This window comes from Peromyscus leucopus, chromosome 14 (genome assembly GCF_004664715.2).
Source record: "Peromyscus leucopus breed LL Stock chromosome 14, UCI_PerLeu_2.1, whole genome shotgun sequence".
NCBI classification, from domain to species: Eukaryota; Metazoa; Chordata; class Mammalia; order Rodentia; family Cricetidae; genus Peromyscus; species Peromyscus leucopus.
In genome coordinates this window covers 42,678,938-42,702,403 of record NC_051075.1, presented here as the reverse complement: position 1 = coordinate 42,702,403, position 23,466 = coordinate 42,678,938, and the positions used below count along the sequence as shown (strand labels likewise).

Below are 23,466 nucleotides of genomic sequence, written 5' to 3'. Positions count from 1 at the left end.
GTGTTGAACTTATAATTTGGGATGAGTCTTCAATTGTGTGTTTGCAAGGGAAAACAGGAAGAGTCTTAAGAGATGGCTCCTTCCCTTTTAAACTTCTGTGCATAGGAGAGGTGAACATGGGCTTACTTCAAATTCAGAAATAAAACAACCTGATTACACTCACAGTCAAAGAATAAAAGGAATCTCGAAGGAATTTTGTGTGCAGCAACGAGATGCACCCAAAAATCACAGAGATGTCAGGGGTTTGAGTGGAGTTTTCAAAAGGAATGCTTGCTTCCTTCTGTTAACAAAGTGGCATCTACCACCACTGGCAAAACTCCACATACATAGCAGAGCCTCTATCAGTACTAAATTCTCAGTTGGGGTGGGTAACACTGATGAGTCACTTACGGACAGATGAGGGCTGTGATTCAGTCTTGGCACGTTTGACTCATGAAGTACAGTGCTCCAGTATCGTTCAGTGGGGGAGATTTCCCTTTTGTTTCTTTGTTTCTTTCTTTTTTTTTCTGGCACTAAAATCAGCCAATTTTAACTTGACCTAAAGGTTAAGTTACCCTTGCACTGTAGGTTCTAAGCTCATCCTCAACTGGTCAGGTGACCTCTCCATTAGCTATTTACTGAAAAACTGTCTTGTCACTGTGCCTCTGGGGCTGTAGAAGCTGCAATTACATGAATGTGTTTCTCTTAATGAGAGATAGTAGTAAAACCCACTGGAAAAATGCTTTGCCAATATATGTTTAATATTCCTGGTATACTTTATAAACTACATGTTAATTTCACCTTTTAATTTCCAGTCTCACATAAAGTTTGAATTGCCTTTTTATTTCATTTCTTAATTTTAAGTCTTGCAGTGCTCAACTCAGCCCCCAATCTGCACGTTTAGAAGTTAAAAAGCAACCACTTCTGTTTCATAGAATTTTCACTTGCTCTTAATTATACAGTGTATCTGAAGTACTTACCCTTTAAAAATACCATTTGTTTCCATTTATCTGCTTATAGAAGAGCATAATAAAGAGGTCACTAGTATGATAAGGAAGAGAAATATTGCTTTAACAAGCTCATTCTACTGATAAAAACTGTCAAAGAAAAGGTAAATTAATATCTATATAAAAATACTCCCTGCAAGAAAAAGTTACTCCTTTTATTCATGTTTGACATTTCAGAGTAAAGGTAAAATTCATTTTTAATGAAAAAGATTCCATGGGGTTATTAATTAAAAGAAACACGGGAAGAGAAAACTGTCACTTTAAAAGAGCATCTCATGAATTAGAGAATGTCTCCAGCCAGAAGTTTAGCTCTGAGCAGTCCTCCCCAGCATCCCTGTCTGCCCTCTCAGTGGGAGTGCCTCCACCTTGGCCTTGACTAACCCTAAGTCATCATCCAGGCATGAGATGCTTTTGCTCCAAGCATTGGTCAACTTAGTGAGTTCCTCAACTCATTGCCCTATGGTCACATCCCTAAAGAAAACTAACCCCAAAGAGTCAACTCCCTTGAAGGCAAAGAATGTCAGCAGTGTAACTACAGACACCAGAGCAGCAAGTTCTTGTTTCTTTATTGCTTTTATTTGTGAAATTATAATATAGTTACATCACTTCCCCTTCTCTTTCCTCTCTCCGACCACTCCCATAAAACCTTCCCTGTCCTCTTTCAAATTCATGGCCCTTTTGCTTTTATTAATTGCTGTGATGTGCCTAGATGCATACGTATACATGTAGTTTCTAAATGCAACCTGCTACTTGTCTGTCTGTGTTCAGGGCTGACCATTTGGTATTGAGTAAATAAGAAGTTGGCATGCACTTCCCCGAGGAAGACTGTTTCTCAGATCCCCAGTGTTCCTTAATTGCCTATAGTTCTTGGTGTAGGGTTGAGGCCTCCTCAGCTTTCCCTTGTCCACTTTGGCGTGTCCATTGCTGTCATCCTCGGTCAGCTCACATTTGGGCAGTCATGTTGGTGAGACTTCGTGGGTATAGTTTCTGACATTATTAGGAGACACAATCTCACAGCAAACTCCCTGATCCTCTGGCTCTTACACTCTTTCTGCCTCTCTTCAGCAATGTTCTCTGACTAGTAATTTTTTATATTGTATTATTAAAGTGAAGGAATATGAATATATTCTATTTCTAAGAGGACTGAGTAGAGCTCTTACCTGGGCATCAGGATAACTGTAGCCTCATAGGAAGAGTTTGGCAGTGTTCCTTTTGTTTCTATTGTATGGAACAGTTTGAGGAGTATTGGTATTAGCTATTCTTTGAAATTCTGGTAGAATTCTGCACTGAAACCATCTGGCCCTAGGCTTTTTTTTTTTTTGGTTAGGAGACTTTTAATGACTCCTTCTATTTCCCTAGGAGTTATAGGTCTATTTAAATTGTTTATCTGGTCTTGATTTAACTTGGGTATATGGTACCTATCCAGAAAATTGCCCATTTCTTTTAGATTTTCCAATTTTGTGGAGTACAGGTTTTTGAAGTATGACCTGATGATTCTGTGGATTTCCTCATTGTCTGTTGTTATATCTCCCTTTTCATTTCTGATTTTGTTAATTTGGATATTCTCTCTCTGCCTTTTAGTTAGTTTGGATAAGGTTTTGTCTATCTTGTTGATTTTTCTCAAAGAACCAATCTTTGTTTCTTGATTCTTTGTATTGTTCTCTTTGTTTCTATTTTATTGATTTCAGCCCTCAATTTGATTATTTCCTGGCATCTGCTCCTCCTGGGTTAGTTTACTTCTTTTTCTTCTAGAGCTTTCAGGTGTGCTGTTAAGTCACTAGCATGAGATTTCTCCAACTTCTTTATGTAGGCATTCAGTACCATGAACTTTCCTCTTAGTACTGCTTTTATAGGGTCCCATAAGTTTGGGTATGTTGTACATTCATTTTCATTGAATTCTAGGAAGTCTTTAACTTCTTTCTTTCTTTCTTCCTTGACCCAGTGGTGATTCAGTTGAGCATTATTAAGTTTCCATGAGTCTGTAGACTTTCTGTCATTTGTGTTGTTATTGAATTCTAACTTTAATTCATGGTGATCTGATAAGATACAGGGGGTTATTCCAATTTTTTGTATCTGTTGAGATTTGCTTTGTGACCGAGTATGTGGTCAATTTTAGAGAAGGTCCCATGGGGTGCTGAGAAGAAGGTATATTCTCTTGTGTTTGGGTGGAATGTTCTGTAGATGCCTTTTAAGTCTATTTGAGTCATAACATCTGTTAGTTCCTTTATTTCTCTGTTAAGTTTCTGTCTGGCAGACCCGTCCACTGGTGAGAGTGGGAAGTTGACATCTCCCACTATTAGTGGGGGGGGGGGGGGTTCAATGTGCCATGTAGCTGGAGTTTTCTCCAGTCCTGTCTGGTCCAGGGTCAGGACAAATCTCTTTTACCTGCCAGTACCACAGCTGCTCAAACCCAACCAAGTAAACACACAGAGACTTATATTACTTATAAACTGTATGGCCATGGCAGGCTTCTTGCTAACTGTTCTTATATCTTAAATCAACCCATTTCTATTAATCTATAGGTTTCCATGTGGCTTGTGGCTTACCAGAATCTTAACATCTTCTCATGGCGGTGGCTGGCAGCATCTCTCTGCCTCAGCCTTCCACTTCCCAGAATTCTCCTTTCTCCTTGTCCCACCTATACTTCCTGCCTGGCTACTGGCCAATCAGTGTTTTATTTATTAACCAATCAGAACAATACATTTAACATATACAATATCCCACAGCAGTGCCATTTAAGCTTTAGTAATGTTTCTTTTTCATATGTGGTTGCCCTTATATTTGAGGCATAAATGTTCAGAATTGAGACTTCATCTTGAAGGATTTTTTCTGTGATGAATATGTAATGTCCTTCTTGATCTCTTTTGATTAATTTTAGTTTTTAAGTTTATTTTGTTAGATATTAGAATCACCAGCTTGCTTCTTAAGTCCATTTGACTGGAAAGACTTTTCCCAGCTCTTTACTCTGAGGTAGTGTCTGTCTTTGAAGTCGAGGTGTGTTTCTTGTGTGCAGCAGAAGGATGGATTATGTTTTCATATCCATTCTATTAGCCTGTGTCTTTTTATAAGTAAATTGAGTTCATTGATATTAGGGGATATTAATGACTAGTGATTGTTAATTCCTGTTATAATTTTGGTGGTATTGTTGTGTGTTTCCCTTCTTTGGGATTTGTTGGTCTGAGATTATCTATTGCCTGTGTTTTCATGGGTGCATTTAACTACCTTGGGTTGGATTTTTCCTTCTAGTGCTTTCTGTAGGACTGCATTTATGGATAAGTATTGCTTAAATCTGGTTTTATCATGGAATATTTTGTTCACTCTGTCTATGGTAATTGAGAGTTTTGCTGGGTATAATAGTCTGGGCTGGCATCCATGGTCTCTTAGTGTCTGCATAATATCTGTCCAGAACCTTCTGGCTTTCAGAATCTCCATTGAGAAGTCAGGTGTTATTCTAAAGGTCTGCCTGTATATGTTACTTGGCCTTTTTCCTTTGCAACTCTTAATGTTTTTTTTTTTTTTTTATTCTGTATGTTTAGTGGTTTGATTATTATGTGGCGAGGGGACTTCTTTTTTGGGTCTAGTCTATTTGGTGTTCTGTAACCTTCCTGTATCTTCATAGGCATTTCCTTCTTTAGAATGGGAAAGTTTTCTTCTATAATTTTGTTGAATATATTTCCTATGCCTTTGAGTTGGTGTTCTTCTCCTTCTTCTATACCTATTCTTAGATTTGACTTTTTCATGGTGTCCCAGATTTCCTGGACATTTTGTGTTATGACTTTTTGGGCTTTAGTATTTTCTTTGACTGATGAATCTATTTCCTTTATTGTATCCTCCGTGCCAGAGATTCTCTATTTCTTCTCTTGCATCCTGTTGGTTATGATTTCATCTGTAGATCCTGTTTGTTTACTCAGATTTTCTATTTCCAGCATTCCCTTGGTTTGTGTTTTCTTCATTGTTTCTGTTTCAATTTTCAGGTCTTGAACTGGTTCCTTCACATATTTAATTGCTTTTTCTTGGTTTTCTTAACTTTCTTTAAGGAATTTGTTGATTTCTTCCAATTTTTTGTTTATCTTTTCCTAAATTTCTTTCTTTTTTCTTTTTTTGGGTTTTTTTTTTTTTTTTTTTTTTGAGACAGGGTTTCTCTGTGTAGCGTTGCACCTTTCCTAGAAGTCACTTGGTAGCCCAGGCTGGCCTGGAACTCACAAAGATCTACTTGGCTCTGCATCCCAAGTGCTGGGATTAAAGGCGTGCGCTGCCGCCGCCGCCGCCGCCGCCGCCGCCGCCGCCGCCGCTGCCGCCACCACCACCACCAGGCTTCCTCAATTTCTTTAAGGGAATTTTTCATTTCCTCGTTAAAGACTGCTATCAACTTCTTGAAGTCATTTCTAAGGTCATTTTCTTCTGCTTTTTCTATGTTAGGATGTTCAGGTCTTATTGATGTAGAACCACTAGGTTCTGGTGGTGCCATATTGTTCTTTATGTTGTTGAATGTGTTCTTACACTGGCACCCACCCATCTCTTCCTCCAATTGGTGCAAATGGTGTCTGTGTCTCAGCCAGCAGCTTCAGTACCGGAGGATGAGTGGGTTTGGGGGGTGGATTAGGGCTTGCAGGTTACAGGTTCAGGTGGGAATGGTGTGGTCAGGCCTGCCTACAGGAGTCCTCCCTGTTGGCCTGCAACTGGGACTGCAGTAGGTGGGGTATGGGGCCAATGATTGTGCCCCTGGGCCTAAAGCCTAGGGGCTGGGGTGATGACCTAGGAGAACCAAAGCTAAAGGTGGAATTTTTGTGCCCACTTCCCCTTCCATACTGGAATTCTGTCTGTCCTGAGCTCTGGTCTTGTTCACACTGTTGCAAATACTGTGAGTTCATAAGTGCAACTATAATATGCCTGAAAACACTGCTTCCTTGTAGCTAACTTCCTCTGGCTTTTACAGCCTTTCTGTGCCCTTTTCCACAATTGAGAGTAGGGGTTGTGTTACAGATGCTCCATTTAGGACTGAGCATGTCTAAGTCACTTAGTCTCTGCTCCTTGACCAGTTGTGGGATTCTGGATTCATCATCATCTAAAGAAATAAGAAGCCTCTCTGATAAGGCTTGAGAAATGCACTAATTTATGGGTGTGATGAGAAGTCATTAGGAGTAGATTTAAGCCTACGTCCCATTAGCAGGCTCACCCCTAGGGCCTATGACCTGCCTAATCACAGGTTCTTAATCTTGGTAATAGTGCCAGGTAGGGGTTTCATCTTGTGAGGTGAAGCTTAAATCCAACCAGAGAGGGTTACTCTCATGACGTCTGTGCCACCATTGCACCAGTGGGCATATCTTGCGGGCACGTTATTATAGCTCGCTGGGTTTATAGATAGGTAAGGCTGATGATTGCTTTTAATCCCCAGTGGGATACATAGCACATTCCAACATTATGTAAGCTAGCCAGTACGGATGGAGCTTCCAGGTCTCTATCAGCAGCTAGTTGTCTGTATGTTCTGTGATTCAAGTCTATGGTATTTTCTTCATCACAGGGTCTTATAGTCAAGTTCTGATGGGTAATCAAAAGCAGTGGTATAGCTGTAACATTTGGGGATCTATGAAATCTCACTTGCCAACGGCTCTAATAGAGGTAACTCATTCTTATCATTGGTCTTTTTATTTGTTAGCCTGTGGTATCTAGTAGGAACATTGTTGCCCCATTATAAGGTCACTCCATCTAAACTATTTTATATGTGTATATATCTATGTTTTAGAAAGCTTGTTCAGCAGTAGTTTTTAATACAGCTTTTTCAGGTGTTATCCTCTCCATATTCATATTCCCTCTTCTACTCTGCTCTTTCATCCCTCAGTCCATTTAGCCCTTCCTGTTCCATCATTCTCCTGAAATTCATTATATCACTGTGTTCTATCTTCTCTTCACATGGCCCCTTATAATTTCTTAAACTCAGTGGATAAGGAGATATGGATACCTAAAGATTAAAAACTAAAATTTACAAATGAGGGAAAACATGATACATTTGTCTTTCTGGTTCTGGGTTACCTCACTCAGGATGAGTATTTCTAGTTCCATCCATTTATCTGTGAATTTCATATTTTCATTGTTCTTAACAGTTGAATAATATTCAATTTTGTAAATGTGCCACTTTTCTATTATCCATTCATTGGTTGAGGAATGTCTAGGTTGTTTCCTGGATATTGTTATTAGAGCAACAAAGAGTATGGATGAACAAATATTTATGAGGTAGGATATAGAGTCTTTTAGGTATACACTGAAGAATGGTATAGCTAGATGAGGTAGCAAGTCTATTTTTGGCTATTTGAGGAACCTCCACACTGATTTCCATAGTGGCTGCACCAGGTGTTACACCCACTAGCAGTGAATACGTAGTCCCCTTTCTCTACACCCACACCAACATTTGTCATCATTTTTTTTTGAATGAATGCCAGGCCTTAGCTTGGCTAGTTTCTTGCCAGATTTTCTTAACTTAAATTATCCTGTCTATCTTTTGCCTCAGGGCTTTGACCTTTCTTACTTCTTATTCCATAGCTTGCTGTGTAGCTGAGTGACTGGCCCCTGGAGTACTTCTCCTTCTCTCACTCTTAGATCTCTCTCTCCCCATTTCTTCTCTTTGCCTGCCAGCCCTGCCTATTCTTTCTCTTGCCTTGCTACTACCTGTTCAACTCTTTATTAAAATGATCATGTGTTTTAGTCCAGCAAAGTAACACAGCTTCATGGAGTTAAACAAATGCAACATAAAAGAATGCAACACATTTTTTTGCATCATTAAACAAATGTTTCACAGCATAGATAAATGCAATATATCTTAAAATAACGTTCTACAATAGTGGATTGGTTAAGAGAAATCAGATGATAAAGATGTTGAATCAGCTGATCCTGCATTGTTACACAAACTTACTTAACTTTCACTGCCCATATATTGCTTCCCTAGAGAGCCAGATTATGGTCTATCTTTTAATCTTAGCCAGACTTCACGTAGCCCTGGACTACTTCTCATACCTCATTTGAATATCAATGTTGAATTAGCACACACCTTTGAAATTATAAATAAATGTATGTAATAGATATATATGTGATCTATCATATACATTAATTTATGCATTTAAAGATTACTCAAGGCCCAGTGAAAGAATTTCCAGCTAAATAATAATGATATGAAGGATTGTGGGATATTTGGATGAGAAGCCATAGGGCCCTTTATCTTGAAGGGAGCCAGGTTAGATATAACCACAGAGGAAAATGATGCTCATTATGACCTGTCTCTTCAGATACTGTTCAAGTCAGACTCTAGGGCTCACTTCAGAGATAGTGCCCCACATGTATGTATATAAATATACCTTGCGAGTACTCATGTCAGGTGATTCATATACATAGCATGTTTGAAAAGCTTTAGCTCAATAGGCGAGTCCTCTTAGGATAGTACAAAGCATTGATATCAGCTTCCATCAGCCCATTTTTTCACAGTATTTCACAAAGATGAGACAGAGAAAATGGTTCATCTACAAGGTGAGTTATTTAGATTATGAGTGAATGCTCTTCTAATGGATGGATAGCAGACATCTGTTCTGTTTCCCATCTAGGAAGTCCAAGTCTTCACATTCATGCTGGAACATACCATCTGCTATAATTGGAATATGCTTTGAGTGTATCTTTCAATGTTCTTGTGTTGGGACCTTTATCTTTAATGCGGTGATGTTAAGAGGTGATGGAGTCCATGTGAAGTTGGACATGGGGGTTGTTAGATCTTTGGTGTTGGGCCTTCTAAAAGGATTAACAAACCATTTTTTTGGAGGAGCCCACCAATCCCCTGGCTACTTTCTCCTTACACATGCTTGTACTATTGTGTTTCTATCTGCTCTGAGGCCTTCTGCAGAGCCCCAGCCAATTCTGGTGCCATAGTCTTAAACTTTCTGTTTATGAGCTCCTAAACCTTTATCCTTTGAAAAGTTAGCCTGCCTCAGGTAGTTTGTTATAACAATAGAAAAAGGTCAATAGCTAATTCACATGGGAAGCAGTCAGTCTGTTTTCTTGGCCTCTGTGATAAATACTCTAGCCCCTTCACCCTGGTCTTGTTCCTTTTTCCCTACATGATTTTATACTGAAGTCTCTCAGCTCCCTGACCTCTGGTCAAAATCTTCTTTTCCATGGATGTATTTGAAAATGAAAAAAAGGAAGTGTGTGGTCTATGAAAGTGTTAAGGTGTGTATCACATAGCTCTTCCACTTACGTTAAATTTAGTGCTTTTGAACATTCTATACCATACTAAGCGTTCTGAGGGAATGTTGCCTGTCTTGGAAGTATCTCCATTTAATGCTGGTTTAATTTAACATTGCCTTTTTCTAAGATGACCCCCTGCTGCAGTGAGGGGAGAGTGTGTTATTCTACAGAAGTGACATGCTGCTGCTCTGTCTAGAGTATTACAGTCCTGACCATGGGGGTCCGATGACTTCTCCAGACTCTCTGCCCCATGAGTTTGTGATACACAAACAAACCCAGTACCAACCACTGCATTTATCTTTGTTCCACAAGATAACTTCCATGCACGAGAAGCCTGGAGAGGTGACCTTCACTCTAGCTGGTGATTTATGCAATGTGAGTGTCCTACAGGGAAGGAGGTGGTAAGAGCCTCCCCTGCTGGACTCCAGGTCAAAACAAAATGTGCAGAGCAATGTCTCAATGGAAGAAGTCTGCCTGTCCCCTTTATAATCTCCCTGGTTACTTTCCCCAACCACTTTCATTCTTTTTCCCTTTATTACTCTTCCTGTTTGAGAAACAGTCTTCTGGCTATGCTATTTTATTTGATTCTTTTTATTACGGACTCTTATTCCCTAATTCTTGGCAATAGGCACATGGTTCAGAAGACATTTCCTGCCATTTTACCTATTTCAAATCAAAGGAGGTTTTCCCTAGAGCCCTTTGAATGATGTATTTGCTGAATGAATAATCATAATTTCTGACCATGGTGTAGCATTTAGTGTCAGATACTGTGACAGTTTTCCTGCCTTTTATTTCAAAATATACAAACACAAGTGGTTTTAGTCATCTTTCTGTTACTACAACAAAAATGCTTGAGATAAATTATAAAAGGAAATGTTTATTTGGGTTCACAATTCTGGATTTTGAATACACGATCAATGGAATGCTTTGATTTAGGGTTATATTTGGGAGCTAAATGGTGAAGCTGGGGTACCATAGTAGAAGCAAATGTGGTAAAGGATGGGCCAGGGTCCCATAATCACCTTAGGCAAATGTTCAATTACTCTAGAGATCACACAGTAAGCCCCACCCCCAAAAGGTTACATCACTTCCCAGTAGCTGCCCTGGGGACTGAGATTTAGATGTGTTAACATTCAGGATATACATCTCCTAAGCAATACATGTGTCTACCTTCTTTCTTAATGTCATGATCAAACTATGAAAAATCCCCCTTTTCACTGCTTAGTATCCCAAATCATAATAGATGCTCACTATTTTTTTAGTTGATTTGATGTGAGGAAGTTCATTGGACAATATTCTGTGGCTGTTGGTAGTATAAAAATAACTGGTTAAAGATTAGCAAGCTGTATTCTAACATGATACTATTCCTTAACAGCTTTCTCACTTCAAGTGACCAACTTACCTTGTGCTTCAATATAATCATCTCTAAAATGGGAATGATTATAATAGCCAATACTTGTAAAGCTCCTATAGTTTATTTAGACTGCACCATCACATTCAGATTTTATAAATAAGAAAATCAAGACCAAGAGAAACTCACTCACTCACTAAGTTCTCTCAATATTAAGTTATAGACAATAGACTCTTAGAACACAAGTGAGTCTTGAGAAAGTTTCTGCATAATGCTATACAGGAAAGTGCCTTCCCAATCTTGTGGAATTACTGGAAGAAGTAAATGAATCTGAAGCTGAGGAATTAAATATATATCAATAGTTATACACAGTAACGTTAATGAGGCAGCATTGTCTTTCCTAGTGATTCCATCAATACTCTGTGTTTTCTTTTAGTTCCCTGAAATGATAAGATCTTAAAGAAAATAGAAGTTAATGGAATTAAAATAGGTAATGGAAAAATGGAAGTTCCAATTTTGACTTGGTTCTTTATTTCGCACATTTACTAGCTATTCCAAATCAGAATGAAGTTCTCTTGGCTCTTCTATTGGATGAAGACTCTGCTGGGCAGCTCCTGGCTCCTTGGCTTCCTGTTCATTGCTAAGACAGCTTTCCTTCTGAAACTCCCTGCCATGGCACTGCTCTGAATAGGCACCAAGTTTAGTAGAACAGGCAGGAGTCTATTGATGCTCTGTGAATATAGGCAGCACTGGGGATGGGTGGAAGGGGTAGCAGAGCCTCCTGCCTATAGATGGATGTGCCTATGAAGGCTTGGTTGGTTTGGCTTTTTAAGTGTGTGTGTGTGTGTGTGTGTGTGTGTGTGTGTGTGTGTGTGTGTGTGTACACATGCCACAGAGTTCTTGTAGAGGTCAGAAACCTACTCCTAGAAGTCATTTCTCTCTTTCTGCCTGTGGGATTCATGACTCAGGCCTGCACTCAAAGCACCTTGCCTATCCAAGAGCTTATGTTTTGATGTAGATTTCTAACTTTTTTTTAAATAAATAATTTCATTATTTCTTTCTTTCTTTCTTTCTTTATTTATTTATTTATTTGATTTTTATGTGTGTTTGTATTTAGCCTACATGTATGTCTGTGTGAGGGAGTCAGATCCACTGGAACATGAGTTACAGACAGTTGTGAGCTACCATGTAGGTCCTGGGAATTGAACCCAGGTCCTTTGGAAGAGGAATCAATGTTCTTAATTGCTAAGCCATCTCTCCAGCCCCAGATTTCTAATCTTTATCTGGACAGACAAGGCAAGGAATCTTGTGATGCTTATGAGATTGCAGGTCTATGTGCATATATGTATATGTATATATATATATATATATATATATATATATATATATATATATATATATATATCGCACACATGTATATATATATAACACATATCTATGCAGAGTATATACATATATATTCTCTGGATGACTATTATATACATGTGCAGTCATCACTGGAAACTACTGTCCCATATGATCACAGGTACAAAACTTGCCGAAGAAGTGTTATCACAGGGTCACTTTAAAAATTTTTTAAGAGGTCCCTTTTTTGTCCACTTCTTTTTCTCTTGTTCTTTGCTCACATATTACATTCCAGCCACAGTTTCCTCTGCTCCCTCAGTCTCTCCTCTCTCAGAACCCCCCTCCCAGTCTCCCCTCAGAAAAGAGCAGACCTCCCAGGGAAATCAACCAAGCACAACGTAACAAGCCACAATAAGACCAGGCACAAAACATTAAGGCTGGACGAGGCCACCCAGTAGGAAGAAAAGGGTCCCACAAGCAGGCAAAAGAGTCAGAGACAGCCCCAGCTCCCCCCCTTTTTAATGAATATTTAACTGAACTATTTCTATTTACTTCTTATTTGGGACTTATACTTATTAAAATCTAAGTATGTCAATATAGCTTATTATATTTTAATAAAAGCTAAGGGAAATTAAGATTTTATAAGTATTAAGGTCAGTGGGCTCACATTATGCTGAGTAGAAGTTGTTCTATTTTTGTAGTTCAGACACTTGCTTCCCTAAAGTTTCCAGAAGATATCAACATGTCACCATTTCCTGCATGCCATTTAATGTAATTATTTTCCAGTCCTTTGAAGAATATACTCCTGATCCATTTTCTAATCTCAAATTCCTTGAGATTCGCAGACATTCAGCATATTCCTAAGGCTGTGACCCTAGTATGTAGCCAAAATAGAATTTGAACTTCTTGAAGACCAGAAGAGGTCCTGTTTATAATATGTGACCTTTGGATGTGGAAGATGTATATGTGATTATGGCAGGATTGAAGAGCTTACAGAGCTGTGCACTTGAAATGTGCTACCATGCTTTTTCCCTAAAGCTATCTATTTGTAGCTGAAAGTTTTCTGGTCCTGCCTAGCTCCCAAGACCCTGTGGTCCCGTAGCTGCTCAGACCCAAATGAACACACAGAGGCTTATATTAATTAAAACTACTCGGCTATTAACTCAGGCCTACCACTGACTAGCCCTTACACTTAAACTCAGCCCATTTTTGTTAATCTATATGTTGCCATGTGTTCTGTGGCTTTACCTGTGTGCCATTTCATGCTGCTCCTTGGATAGCAGGCTGACATCTCCTGACTCAGCCTTCCTCTTCCCAGAGTTCTCCTTGTCTGCTTATCCCGCCTATACTTCCTGCCTGGCTACTGGCCAACCAGCATTTTACTTATCAACCAACAGAGCAACACATTCACAGCATACAGAGCGATATCACCATCATCTATTAAGGTACAAAAGTAGAGGCTATAGTAAAATACATGCAGGAAAAACAAACAAAGCAAAACTGTTACTTTGTATTTACAGGGAACAAGGAATAGATAGAAAATGAAATTTGTAGAACAGTATCATCTTCTACTATGTAAAAGTATTACCCACTCAGGAAACATTTTAAATCATACAAATGAGCTGTGAATATCCTTCAGGTTACTGGTGGGTCTCCTTTTTGAAAATGTATTTATTTTTCTGTATTTAAATGAGATTTTTTTTCTTGTTCCATTGTCCACTTTAGCATGTCTACTAATAGTGCTCAGAGTCGCTGTCCAGGGTACTGGATTTTATAAGGAAATATTTACCATGTACTTTAAGCATGTTTCCCCCATGCACCCTGCCCTCTGCATCTTCATTCCTCTCCCTTCTTATTCCACCAAGTCCTTTGACTTTAGTCCCTTCATTGCCCTAGACCATTTAATTTCTACTTTCATGATACACACACACATGGTTCCATGTGCCTATATACAGTCTAGAATGCTGATCGCCTTTGGGGAACATTATCACTCGATGGGGAAAGGAACCAAGAGCCTAAGATACCATGAAAGAGGCAAAGCCTTTTACAACCTAAATATCTACATCAGTCATTTTTGATTTAAGCAACTGTTGGCTTGGCCTGTTCAGTTCATTAAGAGCAGGTGCCACAGTGTTCTCTGATGTAGCTCTCTTCAGGCAGCCTGCGTCATAGCATTAAGATCTTCCCATCTGTATTTTTACTAGCTCTTTGAGCACTGGCTCTTTTATCCTAACTTAGCCTATTGATAAAGTGAGCAGCTCTTATACTGCCAGTCATCTTGTCATCTGAAAGTATAGTGCAGTCTTTCAGATCTCCTACATCAGAAGCCATCAAGCGCATGACGGTGTTCATAAGGAATAGGTATAGGTTTCTTTATCAATACCCTTGTTTTTCCGGGAAAACTATCTTAGGGGCTTTTTTTCACAAAGCAATCAATACAGTTTGAGATCATGATGCTTGCCTTTAAAAATGTGAGATGTGATTGGGGCGGGGAGGAGGCAGCCGGAGAGATGGCCCAGTGGTAAAGAGTGCCTGCTACTTTTGCAGAGGATCCAGGTTCAGATATCATAGCCACATGGCAACTTACAAATATTCTTCACTCCAGCTAGAGAGGATCTGATGCCCTCTTCTGACTTACATGATGCCAGGTACTTATATGGTACACATACATACATAAAGACAAAATACTCATATACATAAAATAAAATAAATCTAAAAGGTAAGATGGAAGGACTGGGAGATTGCTCAGGAGATAAAGTTTCACACGTGAATCTGGAAATTGGATCTTCAGAACACATGTGGATCCCCATAGCAGGCTAAGTAGCAAGACTGGCCATTGGAAAGCTTTGAGTTTGATTAGCAGGGAAGACCTTGAAAGAATAAGATGGAAAGCAGATTGAGAAATATTCTAGACATCCACCTCAGGCCTTCACACACACACACACAGGACACACATATCTGTACACACATGTGAACACACACACACAACACATACACAAATACACAAAAGGAAAACAAACAAACAAAAAAACTTTAGAGGGATATGTCTGCATTTCTAAGCATTTCCCTTTTTTCATTGTTGAAAGAAATCAAGGCATATGTTTAAGTGACTTCTACTTAAAAATAAGACATGTCTGAAAATTAACAGATTAAGTTTAGTTAACTAAGTAATGGAAGGCAGAAATGAGGCTATTAGAGGCTTCCTGTGAGCTCTTCATTTTAAATTGTGGCACAGAGCTAATCAGTTTGTATTGCTCTGAAGAGACAATGGAGAAACCTTGCATGTTAGTGGATATTAATTCCATTCTGACTACTATCCCAATGTGACTCTTCGGCACTAAACAATCTACTATGGAAAGCTGAGCTGACAGCATCATTTCTACCTCCATAAGAAACATATTTTGCATAAAGCTTGTCAAAATATATGAGTGTAAACATAAGCATATAGTAAATGAAAGGTGAAAATGAGGATGAGGTTAGAACTATAAGGATGCTATCCTTTGGGGATTACGTCTCTTCCAATGTCATGTTTGTCTCAGAACAGCTTTCACAAGTCAGGAAGGCTTTTCTAAGGAGACTTGAGAAAGCATTGGTGTGGTGTTAGAAGAGCAACATGGAGCAGCATGCTGAGCAGGGAGCAGAATAACTAATAACTTAAACAAGACCACTTGACCTTCAACTTATAGGAGGGGCATGCTGGTGACTGAGTTTCTGAGATTAGACAAGGTACATGAAGACAGAGAGATAAGATACACAGACAACTACACAACACACACACACACACACACACACACACACACACACACATCTCAAAGATGAACATCAAAAAGACAGAGTATAATGACAAGGTTCCTGTCTTCTTATAGTCCCACACACCCTTGAAAATACCCCTGTCCACACCTGAGTACTGCAGTCACATGTGCTCATATTTCTGTAATTGTCTTCCATACAATGAGTTATCACAGGCCGGTTCCCATTTTGTCTTTTTTCTGTTTAACTAGACTTGACATGTTTAAATATGTGGGAATGTCAAGAACTTAGCTTTTTATATGATCTGTGTTTCTCTCAAGAGAAAAGATGCTCCCATACCTAAGGCTCAGCAAACATTGCTGAGGAGGAGCCAGGAAGATTGTAAGAGCCAGATCAGGGAGTTTGCTGTGAAATTGTATCGTGTGTGTGTGTGTGTGTGTGTGTGTGTGTGTGTGTGTGTGCACGTGTGTGCATGTGTGTGTGTGTGTGTGTGTGTGTGTGTGTGTGTATGAGCAATTAGAGAAAAAGTGAACTTGAATTTGAAAGAGAGCAAGGTATATAGAAGGATTTTGAGGGAGAAAATGGAAGGGAGAAATTATGTAATTATAATCTCCAAAATAAAATAAAAAAATCCTTGAACACAAAAAGGAAATGATGCTTAACAATGCTAATTTAGATGTTAGGACGCTTCTCATACTACACCCCCATCAATCACCATCTTGCTTTCCCCAGACATTTGCATTTGGTTATGTTGTGTGGTGATGGCCCGTCTATAGAGTGCCATTAAAATGCTGCTATAAATTCAAAGCAACAGTCTATTGGCAATCGGAGAAATATGCGGCAAGCTTTTCCCCAGGGCTCCAGGCTCCCTGCAGGTTTGAGACAGAGTCACCCTGCAGATCCCTTTCCCTGCGTTTCTATGGGGATAAATCTTTGCCCACTTGCAGGCTTACAGGTAACCTTCTCCAGTGTGTTTCAATCTGTTAGTTAGGGCTCTGAGCACAGCTGGAAGGTCTTTGGAGTTGATGGTTTGATGGGTCACTGGATTCTCCATCAAATGTCTTCTCTGTTAAGGTGACAGAGAGGTGACATTCTGCAGATGGCATCCTAGGTATCCTATGGTACAATGACTCATGATTTTTTTTTTTTATTTTTTGAGTGCAGCTGTACCCTCAAAATATCTCTAGGACCCCCTACATGCTCAAACACAAAAGAGTATTTAGTATATTTAACCATAAATAGGATTGTCATTTAAATTAGTGATTTGATTCTTTACCTAAGGTCCAAATACAGGCTTTAATGAAATCTACTAAGCTTTTGAAGTAAAATTAAAAAAATATTCTTATCTTAAACAATATATACTTTTAGTTGATGTATTATGCAGTCAAATGCTCTACCACTGAGCTATACCCCCAAGTTGATGTATTATAAAAGCTTTATAAGGATCACCCCAAATTATGTGACTCCAAGAGAGATTGAATACTTTTATTTAGTCATTAAGAACTTTGAGTATCACTGTCTTTGAATATATAGCTTCCCTGTATAATTTATGTTGGAGGAAATGCTTGCCATTAGAATTGTTAATGTCCACTTATCAGGGATGATCCCTGAATGTCCACAATGTACTTTAAGGCTAAGTTACTATATTGATTGTTCTTTAGTACAGGTGTTAGCTCTTCATACCATGACTTCACATCATATCCCTTTGTTGGCCTATGAGAGAGAGTCCTTTGAGGATAGAAATAAACATGATTGGCAATTTTTTAAAAAGTCAATAAATGATTCCTAATGATATTCTGCTATATCCATACATTGCTGCCTAGTCCAGTGATCATCAGAGAGGCTTCACCCAGCAACTCATGGAAACAGAGGCAGAGACCCACAATCAAACATTAGGTGGACCTCGGGGGAATCATATGGAAGGAAGAGGAAGGATTGTGGGAGCCAACAGGATCAAGGACACCACAAGAAAGTCCACAGAATCAACTAATCTGGGCTCATAGGGGCTCACAGAGAGCAAATCATTAACCATGGAGCCAGCATGGGACTGATCTAGGCCCTCTGCACATGCATTACAGTTGTGTAGCTTGATCTTCTTGTAGGACACCTAACAGTGGGACCAAGGACTGTCTCTGCCTATGTTACCTGCTTTTGATACCCTTCTGGTTGCCTCATCCAGCCTTAATAGGCAAGGAGGTGCTTAGCCTTACTGCAACTTGAAATACCATGGCTGGCTGATATACCTGGGAGGCCTGCCCTTCCCTGAAAAGAAAGGAAGAGGAGTAGATGGGGGAGGGAATAGCAGAGGTTGTGGGGAGGGACTGGGAGGAGAGGAGGGAGGGAAGGGAAACTGTGATTGAACTGGGAAATAAATTAATTAATTAACTAAAAAAAAAGACTCAGATAAAGTGACACCATTTCTAAAGTCTTTTCTAGATCTCTCTACTCTAAATTCATCTTCCTATCTTTTTTTTTTTTTTTTTTTTTTTTTTTTTTTTGGTTTTTCGAGACAGGGTTTCTCTTGTGTAGCTTTGCGCCTTTCTTGGAACTCACTTGGTAGCCCAGGCTGGCCTCGAACTCACAGAGATCCGCCTGTCTCTGCCTCCCGAGTGCTGGGATTAAAGGCGTGCGCCACCACCGCCGCCCGGCCTCATCTTCCTATCTTGTTGTCTTAGTTTTCTATTGCTATGAGGTGAGGTAATACCATGACCATGGCAAAGAAAACATTTAATGGTGGTGGCTAGCTGACAGTTTCAGAGGTTCAGTCCATTATCATCATGGCAGGGAGCATGGCGGTGTACAGGCAGATGTGGTGCTGGCTACATTTTGGCTTGCAGGCAACTGAGCATGGGAACATCAAAGTCCACCCACACGATGACATATTTCCTCCAACAAGGCTGTACCCACTCCAACAAAGCCATGCCTCCTAATAGTGCTACTCTCTATGAGCTTATGGGAGCCAATTGCATTCAAACTACCACAATTGTATACTCTGATAAACACAGACTATACAGTATAAAAAGAATCCTTATTTGGCAGGCTCTTATTGGCACATGCAAATCTTAGTGCATAAGGTAAATTAAAGAAGCTACAACCGACAGAGCCTTTAAAGAAAACCACAGCTGGTCAATGTGCAAAAAAACAAGTGACCATGGGGTGCCCAGCCCCAACTGATACATCTACAACATAATTCCTGTAACCTAAGTCCCAGGGAGCATCATGGAAGAGGGAGAGGAAGGATTTTATGAGCCAGAGGACCAGGAAGTCTGTGTGAGATTGTATCTTCTAGACATGATGAGGAAACTTCATTCGTCATGCCTCAACAATAAGGTTGCCTAAACAAGACACAAACAAGGATAACACCAATGGATGTTCTAATGTGAACGGGAAAAATCTAATGGGATCCCACCGCTAGACAAAGAGCGTTGAGCAACTAAAGAATGCTGAAATGGTCTTCCTCAGAGATGAGTCCACTAATTTGTTATCCAATACCAAATGGTCAGCCCTGAAATAATACACTATACATACACAGGCAACACTAAGCAGATTGAGCAGATTGTATTTGTGTGTGTGTGTGTGTGTGTGTGTGTGTGTGTGTGTGTGTGTGTGTAAAACAATAACAACTAGAGAAAAAGAGGTTATGATTTCTATAGGGATCAAGAGGGAGCTGTACAAGGGAAGGATTGGAGGGAGAAAGGGAAGAGGGGAATGATATAATTGTATTTTAATTTAAAAAATCTGTTCTATGATATTGTAGATGCTTTATTCATTTTATGGGATAGTATACTTTCAAGTAAGAATTCATTTGTAGGATCTCTTTATGGCACCAAAACGCTTCAATGGCCTGAGTTCTTGTGAATATGTTGCTAGCATTTTCAGTAACTCTTGGATGGTAATAGCTGTTAATAAAGCAACTGAATTTCATAGCTCCTATTTTAGAGAGGTTTTCAAATTGTGCTTGATTAGATTACTTTCACTTGCATTTTTACAACTTATTTTCAGGAAGGCTGAATTCAGCAATTAAGAATGTCATCTTTTATTACTAACCCTTCAATATACAGAATTGCTCTTATTATAAAACTGTGAATACTTACATCCTAATAACATTCAGTATTTATACAACAGTGTGCAGATTCAGCTACACAGATGTGTATATTCCATCCAGGTTGCTCCTCACAATGAAGCCAAGAGTAGATTTTATGCTCCTGGCTTTAGCAGACAAATGAAGACTCAGAGGCTACATAGCAAGACCACTTACCTCTCTTAAGTGTTTCAATGAAGTACATAAATCACCGTGCCAAGGGCAGCCAGTCTTTATTCTACTACTCGATGTTCCCTTGAGGGTACAAGAGGAATAACCTGCTCACTTGATGTATATGTGCATAGTCTACAACAGCGAACAAATCAAACCCTTGTCCAATTTCTGTTTGGGAGAACAACAAATAAATATTATATTGTCTTCTGGACACTGTTTGGAGCTCTAAAGGAAAAGGAAACAACAAAGAGTTTGAAACGTTTATGGAGGATTATAATTATACATAGGGTGATCAAGCATCAGGAAAACCTGATCCTAATCCCACAGAAGATGAAGGAGCAAGGCTGTGAGCATCCAGAAGACTCAGGCAGAGGAAGCACTAAGCAAAAGAACCTGGGATAGGAGTTTTGGGGCATGTTTTGGGAGCAGACATGAAGCCAGTGAGGCTGTGCCATAGAGAGCAAACATGTTGATAATAGGAGCTGAGATCAAACGATCTGGCATCAGCTGCCAGGGCTTTGTTTCTACTCTAGATGAGAAGCCAAAGGAAGATTTTAAATTAAATAAAAAAAGTATCCTTATTCAATTTTCTTGCTTGTAGTTTGCACATAGATTATAGAGGTAGGGATTCAGAAGATGCAAATGTGTTGTGGAATAAGAGACCAATGAGAAGGTGGGTGCAAATATCCAACCATTGTAGCTGCATTGACTTGCTAGGCTGCTAACTAAACATTTAGGGAAATGCTGGCCATAGTTACCATGCTGCACAATTTTTTCTCTAGATTTTTTTAAATTGTTAGACAGTTTCACATCTTTATATAATGAATTGCAGTTGTTTTCAAGATCCGTTCCCCTTTCATCCTCCCTACCTCTCCCACTGAAGCCCTTCTTTCCATGAGTCCTCTTCCATCTTTCCTGTTGTATTTTTTGATGTGACTCACTGAGTTTAATTAGAGCTTCTTGCCAGAGCATGGGTGGGAGGCTATTTACTGAAGCAAAGACAACTTGTCAGTGGTTACACCACTGGAAAAAAAATGACACACCCTTCCCCCAGCATGCATGCAGAAAGAAAAATAAGTATATGTAGCCACTGATCATTAGTTTACTTGGCTCTGGTAATCATTTTACTCAATGTATGTATAACACATCATCAAAGTGTTCATCCTAGATATGGAAAACAAAATACATGGTTTACAAAACATGGGAAAAAATCCCTAAATGATTCTAGCTGCTCTGGATGCTCAAATCATGCAGACCAAGTTTAAGTAGATGCACTGTCACTGACAGCCCTAGGAAGGGACCTTCCTTGTCATGTCTGCCGCTTACCAGCATCCTTTGCGTTTCCCTGTTGCTGTTTACCATTCCACCATGTGGCTGTTTGTCTTCACATCATCTTTCTAATGCAAATGTCTGTGTGTACCTAAATTTCCCAGGTTTATAATGAATAGCAGCCATATTGGAGTGAGGATCATCCTAATGATCTTCTTTTAACTTCATTACACCTCTAAAAATGTGTCTCCAACTGAAGTCACATTCTGAGATACTAGGGATGAAGACTTCAGTGTGGCTTTTCTGGGAAACACAGTTCAACTTATGCCAATGGCTTAAACCAAATTAGCTTTGGTAGAAATAGTGAGATCTGGTTGGATTCTGGCTATAATTTGAAGTAAAAGTCAGCAATAATTACATAAACATGTATATAATTTATAACTATAAAGTGATTATTAGTAGCTTTTGTTAAAATTATTATTTTGATTACATAATCACAGTTATCTAAGTAGCAAGTTAATTTTCTTATGTAACATATATAAAAAAAGACATAAACAGTGAAATTGAGGAGTTGCAAGTATCAAACCCATCTCTTTAGCCCCAGGAGTCTTTGGGGGCATCTTAGAGGCTCCTGAGTAATCTTGGTTTATAGCTCCTCACTGCTTTCTGTGCCCAACCACCACGGTCACAATCATGTTCTAAGTCTTCCTGACCACAGCTGTAGCTGCTCATAGTTCTTACTTCTCATGCTTGTCACATTTTTAGGACACCCAGTTACTTTGATCGGAGTAACTCTTCATTTGACTCTACCATCCCTTCTGCTTCAAAATCCCTCTCCCACATTCTAAACTGAACACCATTAAGTTTTGTTTCCTGTAAGATATCTAATCTGGTTTTGGTGACAGACACTGGACATTGGACATCATTTCTTTTCTTTTTTTTTTTTTTTTTTTTTTGGTTTTTTGAGACAGGGTTTCTCTGTGTAGCTTTGCGCCTTTCCTGGAACTCACTTGGTAGCCCAGGCTGGCCTCGAACTCACAGAGATCCGCCTGCCTCTGCCTCCCGAGTGCTGAGATTAAAGGCGTGCGCCACCACCGCCCGGCTTGGACATCATTTCTAATACAATACTACTAATAATAGTATAGATGAATATGACATCTTATAAGCATATAGCTTTAAGTTGAACTGTTCAAAGAACGTGTCTGCACTTGGTTTTACTTCAAAGGAGTATGTAGATGTAACCAATTGTCTTATTAAATAAGAAACACAGAACCAATGTAAAAGATAAAGCCAAGAGGTCAGAGCTCAGAGCTAAAACCTTACCCTTCCTTTTGTGGTACTCCTACTTCTCTGAAAGAGAGCTACTTCCTGTGTGTATGTCTTTACATAGTCTTTCTGTTCTGTCTTCTCATTGGTTGTAAACCCAAACACGTGACTGCTTTGTCACTGCCTGTATGTACAGCCCTCCAGGTCTTAAAGGCATGTGTCTCCAATGCTGGCTGTATCCCTGAACACACAGAGATCTACCTAGCTCTTCTACCAAGTGCTGGGATTAAAGGCATGCGCCACCACCGCCACACTCTTGCTGTGGCTCTAATAGCTCTGGCACCCGGGGAACTTTATTTATTAATATACAATCAAAATCACATTTCAGTACAAATAAAATACCACTATAGGAGTACATATTATAAGACCTGACACTGGCATATCACCAGCTGCCTTTAGTGTATCAATCAGTTCAAGACTTAGAAAAACTGTCTTGGAGTGCATCAGAGTATGAATTTTCTTGGGACCATTTGCAATATTTTGTTGTACGTTTTCTTTCTTTCTTTCTTCTTCTTCCTCTTCTTCTTCTTTCTTTCTTTTTTTTTTTTTTTTTTTTTTGGTTTTTTTGAGACAGGGTTTCTCTGTGTAGCTTTGCGCCTTTCCTGGAACTCACTTGGTAGCCCAGGCTGGCCTCAAACTCACAGAGATCTGCCTGGCTCTGCCTCCTGAGTGCTGGGATTAAAGGCATGTACCATCACCGCCTGGCTCGTTGTACATTTTCTAAACAATGGCCACAAAGCCAGAGTAACAAGAGGTTTGTTACTAACAATACTTAATTTTGATTGTTAAAATGATGGTGAGTATTTATTTTGATTTCAAGTGGCTGTGCTATGCAGTTGTGAAAAGATGATTGAGTCTTAGAACTTCCAGATTCTGATAAAAAGGAGATAGGCTAACATATAATTTCAATATAACATTTTTAATTCCATGAAGGATATTATAGCGTTCTAGCTTGGAGT

General features: G+C 39.3%; 1 protein-coding gene across 1 annotated transcript in view; it reads left to right on the top strand.

Annotated features, from left to right (window-relative positions):
• The window catches only part of Kcnh5 (potassium voltage-gated channel subfamily H member 5), a 297,452-nt gene that overhangs the window by 246,217 nt on the left and 27,769 nt on the right, over positions 1–23,466 (top strand). The gene's annotated exons all lie outside the window — the stretch shown is intronic.